General features: G+C 44.3%; 1 protein-coding gene across 2 annotated transcripts in view; it reads right to left on the reverse strand.

Moving 5' to 3' along the window:
• Positions 1-7665, reverse strand: part of LOC130295677 (protein transport protein Sec23A) — a 96296-nt gene extending 88631 nt beyond the window's left edge. Inside the window, exon 1 of one of the 2 annotated variants that reach the window (XM_056546676.1) lies at positions 7344-7455. The gene's annotated coding sequence lies outside the window, so the exon portion shown is untranslated. Of the gene's footprint in view, positions 1-7343; positions 7456-7527 lie in introns of those variants that run through there. The other variant, XM_056546674.1, reaches the window with a different exon arrangement.
• Positions 7666-7799: the final 134 nt, after the last annotated feature.

Genomic DNA, 7799 nt, shown 5'->3' on the forward strand with positions numbered 1-7799 from the left:
CTTTCCCAGTCTCTTGAAGGAAATATTTTTCTTGTGAAGCAGCCATATTAAAGAGGAGACAGGGAGAAAAGTGCCTGATGTCAAACTAGTATTCTGCCATTCAGAAGTCTTATAAAGCTGGGGAAGGACTGTGAGCCCTGCACTAAGACTCTTGAATGGCAGAATACTAGTGTGAAATCAGGTACTTCTCTTCATGTCTCCAAAATGGCTGCTTCACCAAACAGATGTTATCTTCAGGAGACTGGAAAAGCTAGGTGACATGTGGTACATAAATCTGGGGAGTACTGTGAGCCCTGTACTAGGTGACAGGCAGTACACATAAATCTGGGGAGTACTGCAAGCCCCGTACTAGGTGACAGGCAGTACACATAAATCTGGGGAGCACTGTGAGCCCTGTACTAGGTGACAGGCAGTACACATAAATCTGGGGAGTACTGTGAGCCCTGTACTAGGTGACAGGCAGTACACATAAATCTGGGGAGTACTGTGAGCCCTGTACTAGGTGACAGGCAGTACTGTGAGCCCTGTACTAGGTGACAGGCAGTACTGTGAGCCCCGTACTAGGTGACAGGCAGTACACATAAATCTGGGGAGTACTGTGAGCCCCGTACTAGGTGACAGGCAGTACACATAAATCTGGGGAGTACTGTGAGCCCTGTACTAGGTGACTGGCAGTACACATAAATCTGGGGAGTACTGTGAGCCCCGTACTAGGTGACAGGCAGTACACATAAATCTGGGGAGTACTGTGAGCCCCGTACTAGGTGACAGGCAGTACACATAAATCTGAGGAGTACTGTGAGCCCTGTACTAGGTGACAGGCAGTACACATAAATCTGGGGAGTACTGTGAGCCCCGTACTAGGTGACAGGCAGTACTGTGAGCCCTGTACTAGGTGACTGGCAGTACACATAAATCTGGGGAGTACTGTGAGCCCTGTACTAGGTGACAGGCAGTACACATAAATCTGGGGAGTACTGTGAGCCCCGTACTAGGTGACAGGCAGTACACATAAATCTGGGGAGTACTGTGAGCCCTGTACTAGGTGACAGGCAGTACACATAAATCTGGGGAGTACTGTGAGCCCCGTACTAGGTGACAGGCAGTACACATAAATCTGGGGAGTACTGTGAGCCCTGTACTAGGTGACAGGCAGTACACATAAATCTGGGGAGTACTGTGAGCCCTGTACTAGGTGACAGGCAGTACACATAATTCTGGGGAGTACTGTGAGCCCTGTACTAGGTGACAGGCAGTACACATAATTCTGGGGAGTACTGTGAGCCCTGTACTAGGTGACAGGCAGTACACATAAATCTGGGGAGTACTGTGAGCCCTGTACTAGGTGACAGGCAGTACACATAAATCTGGGGAGTACTGTGAGCCCCGTACTAGGTGACGGGCAGTACACATAAATCTGGGGAGTACTGTGAGCCCTGTACTAGGTGACAGGCAGTACACATAAATCTGGGGAGTACTGTGAGCCCTGTACTAGGTGACAGGCAGTACACATAAATCTGGGGAGTACTGTGAGCCCTGTACTAGGTGACGGGCAGTACACATAAATCTGGGGAGTACTGTGAGCCCTGTACTAGGTGACGGGCAGTACACATAAATCTGGGGAGTACTGTGAGCCCCGTACTAGGTGACAGGCAGTACACATAAATCTGGGGAGTACTGTGAGCCCCGTACTAGGTGACAGGCAGTACACATAAATCTGAGGAGTACTGTGAGCCCCGTACTAGGTGACAGGCAGTACACATAAATCTGGGGAGTACTGTGAGCCCCGTACTAGGTGACAGGCAGTACACATAAATCTGGGGAGTACTGTGAGCCCCGTACTAGGTGACAGGCAGTACACATAAATCTGGGGAGTACTGTGAGCCCCGTACTAGGCGACAGGCAGTACACATAAATCTGGGGAATACTGTGAGCCCCGTACTAGGTGACAGGCAGTACACATAAATCTGGGGAGTACTGTGAGCCCCGTACTAGGTGACAGGCAGTACACATAAATCTGAGGAGTACTGTGAGCCCTGTACTAGGTGACAGGCAGTACACATAAATCTGAGGAGTACTGTGAGCCCCGTACTAGGTGACAGGCAGTACACATAAATCTGGGGAGTACTGTGAGCCCCGTACTAGGTGACAGGCAGTACACATAAATCTGAGGAGTACTGTGAGCCCCGTACTAGGTGACAGGCAGTACACATAAATCTGAGGAGTACTGTGAGCCCCGTACTAGGTGACAGGCAGTACACATAAATCTGGGGAGTACTGTGAGCCCTGTACTAGGTGACAGGCAGTACACATAAATCTGGGGAGTACTGTGAGTCCTGTACTAGGTGACAGGCAGTACACATAAATCTGGGGAGTACTGTGAGTCCTGTACTAGGTGACAGGCAGTACACATAAATCTGGGGAGTACTGTGAGCCCTGTACTAGGTGACTGGCAGTACACATAAATCTGGGGAGCACTGTGAGTCCTGTACTAGGTGACAGGCAGTACACATAAATCTGGGGAGTACTGTGAGCCCTGCACTAGGTGACAGGCAGTACACATAAATCTGGGGAGTACTGTGAGCCCCGTACTAGGTGACAGGCAGTACACATAAATCTGGGGAGTACTGTGAGCCCCGTACTAGGTGACAGGCAGTACACATAAATCTGGGGAGTACTGTGAGCCCTGTACTAGGCAACACTGCACACACTGATCTGTTACACTGATCATTGTTATCCCATAGGATAACATTGATCAGTAATTCTGCCGCTTGACTGCTCCTGCCTGGATCTCAGACACGGAGCAGTAATTGGCAATAGGACACGCAGGAGGCAGGTAAGGGACCCTCCTGAAGCATCCTAGCTGATCGGGACATCGCGGTTTTACCGTGATGGTCCCGATCAGCCTTACTGAGCTGCCGGGGGTGCATTTTTACAACTTTAGACGCGACGGTCAACTTTGAACGCCGTGTCTAAAGGATTAATAGCACGCGGCACCACGATGTTGGAAGAGGACCCTCCCTCGGAAACTGATTTGCTGGCGCGTGTGCAGGAGATTCACTTCCTTGAAACGCTCACGGCCTTTTTGAATAACTCAATTCCCCAGTTCCTGTCCATTTGGGAACCATGGACCACTTCTCTGACCGACAACCTCTGTGGTCCTGCTCTCTGTGTGCCTCTAAAAGGGGTACTTCGCTGCTCAGCATTTGGAACAAACTGTTCCGAACGCTGGAGCCGAGGCAGGGAGCTCATAACGTCATAGCCCTGCCCCTCATAATGTCACGCCCTGCCCCCTCAATGCAAGTCTATGGGAGGGGGCATGTCGGCTGTCACGCCCCCTCCCATAGACTTGCATTGAGGGGGTGGGGAATTACGTCACTCCGGGGGTGGGGCTATGACGTCACAAGCTCCCAGCTCCAGCGTTTGGAAAAGTTTTTTCCAAACGCTGAGCAGCGGAGTACCCCTTTAATCCTGCGCTCTTTCCTTTATGTGATGTATTTTGTCCCCTTTGTCTTGTGATATTTTGTTCTTGTTTATTTCTAATTTGTGTTACCTTTTTAGCCTTCATGTCCCCGTTTGTTTGCCGAATGTTCTTGCTCCAGAATTTTGCTCCTCAGGAAGGACGTTCTGTCCTTCCTCTCCCTACGGAGGGTTTGCATGCTAGTATACAACTTATTGTTATTCTCTGAAGGTGTAATTTGATGACTTATTCACTGTGATTTTGATCCAATGTTTTATTTTTTTTCATTTGTCTTATAAAAACTACTTCAATAAATATTTACAGTTAAAAAAAAAAGTTAGAACGTGTTACATTGTATTATCTAAATTACTGAAAAAATAAGCCGAACAACCCTCGTAAAACCAAAGTGAAGAGTGAAGGTGACTACATAATAGGTCAGGCCTGTAGGAGGGTCCAGTAAATGAAAAATAAAACATTTTGTAAGCAATTATCTTTTTTTTTTTTTCTCTTCTTTTAAAGACAGATCCATGCTGGCTGGGTCCTGTAGTGCACCAGCAAACTGCCAGTCATTAGAATCACACAGCAAATAGAAAACAGGACTCACCCCTCGGGGACATCTTGACTTTTTGGTTATTTTTTATCACACTGGAATACAGGATAGGGAATTAAAGCCGCAGGTGTACACCAGATGTTGCAATTCCCAATCCTGCGGTATAATGTGTTCGAAATAAACAAAAAAAATACATTTATCAAAACCTGTCCAGAGGAAAAGTTGCTGAGTTGCCCATAGCAACCAATCAGATCGCTTCTTTCATATTTGAAAAGGCCTGTGGAAAATGAAAGAAGCGATCTGATTGGTTGCTATGGGCAACTCAGCAACTTTTCCTCTGGACAGGTTTTGATAAATCTCCCCCAAGGTGTCATTTTTAAGGAAAAGTGCACTGCATAAAAAAGGAAGCCCCCTAAAGTTACAAAATGGCATTTTTTTATTTTCAATTTGACCCCACAAATTTTCTTTACGTTTATCCATAGATTTTGTGGCAAAATGATTGATATCATTACAAAGTACAATTGGTGACGCAAAAAAACAAGCCCTCACGTGGGTCTGTAGGTGCAAAACTTAAAGCGTTATGATTTTTAGAAGGGGAGGAGGAAAAAACTAAAGTGCAAAAATGAAAACGGGCCTGGTCCTTAAGAGGTTAAAATACATTTATGATCCTGTGCAGTAGACGGCATGAACAATAAAAAAAAATAAATACTAAAGTCCTAAATTGCAGATTTTTGGTCACATCACATCCCAGGACAAATGGAATAAAACGTGATCAAAAAGTCACATATATGCAGAAGTAGTAACGATAAAAACCACGGATCACAGCGCCAAAAATGAGTCCTCATACATCCCCGTATATAGAATAAGTAAAAACATTTTAGGGGGGGGGGGGGGTCAGAATAGAGAAATTGTAAAAATACTTACATTTTGTCAAAAAAGGTTGGACTTTATTATAAAAGCAATAAATAGACAAAAAGCATGTAAACGTGGGTATCATTTAACCGAATTGACCTACAGAATAAAAAGAACACATAGGGGGAGATTTATCAATACCTGTCCAAAGAAAAAGTTGCCCAGTTGCCCAGAGCAACCAATCACATCGCTTCTTTAATTTTTAGGAAGGCCTGTGACAAATGAAAGAAGCGATCTGATTGGTTGCTATGGGAAACTGGGCAAATTTTCCTCAGCACAGGTTTTCATAAATCTCCCTCATAATTTTTACAGTAAAGTGCACTGCGTAAAAACCTAAATTCCCACCAAAAATTGCTGTGAACCCCAATGAATTGCGGTGGGGAAGGGGGATGGTTCCCAATTTCTCCCTTTTAAATATATCTCCTTAACGACAAAGGACGTATATTTACGTCCTCCACTGGCTCCCGCGATATGCCGCCGGCCATCAACTGCCGTGACCCGCGGCTAATAAAGGACATCACCGATCGCAGTGATGCCCTGTATTAACACTTCAGACGTGGCGATCAAAGCTGACCACCGTGTCTGAAGCGAAAGTGAAACTATCCCGGCTGCTCGGGACCGCTGCGGCATCCCGAACAGCTTACAGGACACCGGGAGGGCCCTTACCTGCCTCCTCGGTGTCCGATCGATGAATGACTGCTCCGTGCCTGAGATCCAGGCAGGAGCAGTCAAGCGCCGATAACACTGATCACAGGTGTGTTAATACAGGCCAGGGATCAGCATAGGAGATCAGTGTGTGCAGTGTTACAGGTCCCTATGGGACCTATAACACTGCAAAAAAAAAGTTTAAAAAAAAGTGTTAATAAAGGTCATTTAACCCCTTCCCTAATAAAAGTTTGAATCACCCCCCTTTTCCCATTAAAAAAATAAAACAGTGTAAATAAAAATAAACATATATGGTATCGCCGCGTGTGTAAATGTCCGAACTATAAAAATATATAGTTAATTAAACCGCACGGTCAATGGCGTACGCGCAAAAAAATTCCAAAGTCCAAAAAAGCTTATTTTTGGTCACTTTTTAGTCCATTAAAACATGAATAAAAAGTGATCAAAAAGTCAGATCAAAACAAAAATGGTACCGATAAAAACTTCAGATCACGGCACAAAAAATTAGCCCAAATACGTGGAAAAATAAAAAAAAGTTATAGGGGTCAGAAGAGGACATTTTTAAACGTATAAATTTTCCTGCATATAGTTATGATTTTTTCCAGAAGTGCGACAAAATCAAACCTATATAAGTAGGGTATCATTTTAATCGTATGGACCTACAGAATAATGATAAGGTGTAATTTTTACAGAAATATGCACTGTGTAGAAACGGAAGCCCCCAAAAGTTACAAAGTGGCGTTTTTTCTTCGATTTTGTCGCACAATGATTATTTTTTCCGTTTCGCGGTAGATTTTTGGGGTAAAATGACTAATGTCATTACAAAGTAGAATTGGTGACGCAAAAAATAAGCCCTCATATGGATTTTTAGGTGGAAAATTTAAAGGGTTATGATTTTTAAGAGGTAAGGAGGAAAAAAACTAAAATGCAAAAACTGAAAAACCCTGTGTCCTTAAAGAGGTACTCCGGTGTAAAAAAATGTTTTTAAATCAACTGGTGCCAGAAAGATAAACAGATTTGTAAATTATATCTATAAAATAATCTTTATCCTTCCAGTACTTTTTAGCAGCTGTATGCTACAGAGGAAATTCTTTTCTTTTTGAATTTCTTTTTTGTCTTGTCTACAGTGCTCTCTGCTGACAACTCTGTCCAGGTCAGGAACTGTCCAGAGCAATGTAGGATTGCTATGGGGATTTTCTCCTGCTCTGGACAGTTCCTGGCATGGACAGAGGTGTCAGCAGAGAGCACTGTGGACAAGACAAAAAAGAAATTCAAAAAGAAAAGAATTTTCTCTGTAATATACAGCTGCCAATAAGTGCTGGAAGGGTAAAGATTTTTCAATAGAAAAAATTTACAAATCTGTTTAACTTTCTGGCACCAGTTGATTTAATAAAATATATATATATATATATATATATATATATATATATATATATATATATATGTTTTCCACCAGAGTACCCCTTTAAAGGGATATATACCTTTTTTTTTTTTACGTACATTTTATAGTAAAATAAAAAAGGTGTCAAAGTAAAATTGGTGGCGCAAAATAGAAAATAAAATAAAGTTACGTAGAGGAAAAAAAACAAAAAATAATGCATAAATGAAAATTCGCCACGTACTAAAGAGATTATGCGCTAGTCCAGACTTGTTTTACAAAGTTTGTCATCTTTGATGCTGTGTTGGAAAAACTACAACTCCCAGCATGTAGTTTTCCAACACAGGCACAGGTCAGGGGATCACAACTGTACTCACGAAGCCTCTATGTATCCTCTATGTATCCAAAGGAGATGTATCTAATCCTGTGATTACACACAAGACGTGAAGTTCACTGTAAAGCGAATGAATGGAAAGTTCGAAGACAGATGAGCAGAGACGTAGTGCACTACAACTCCCAGCAGACCCACGTCCACCCCCACTCTCCTCACACAGTACTTACCGTTCCCGCACTCCTCTCCCGCTATACGAGCCCCGGCTCTGCTGCACCAGCGCACCTCACGACGTCACCAATATGGCGGCGCCCTGTGCCACGTCAAGTGGCGGAGACTGACAGCTCGAGCGGAGCCCCCCTCAGGAGAGAGCGCACTCCGGGGTCAGAGCCCGGTCACACTGTGCGGTATTATTCACCGCTCCTCTGCCTCATACAAGTCCCTGTCACACATTTCGGACGTGGTAACCAGAACCCCGCTATTCACACACGACCAATGACGC

This window comes from Hyla sarda, chromosome 11 (genome assembly GCF_029499605.1).
Source record: "Hyla sarda isolate aHylSar1 chromosome 11, aHylSar1.hap1, whole genome shotgun sequence".
In the NCBI taxonomy this organism is placed as follows: domain Eukaryota; kingdom Metazoa; phylum Chordata; class Amphibia; order Anura; family Hylidae; genus Hyla; species Hyla sarda.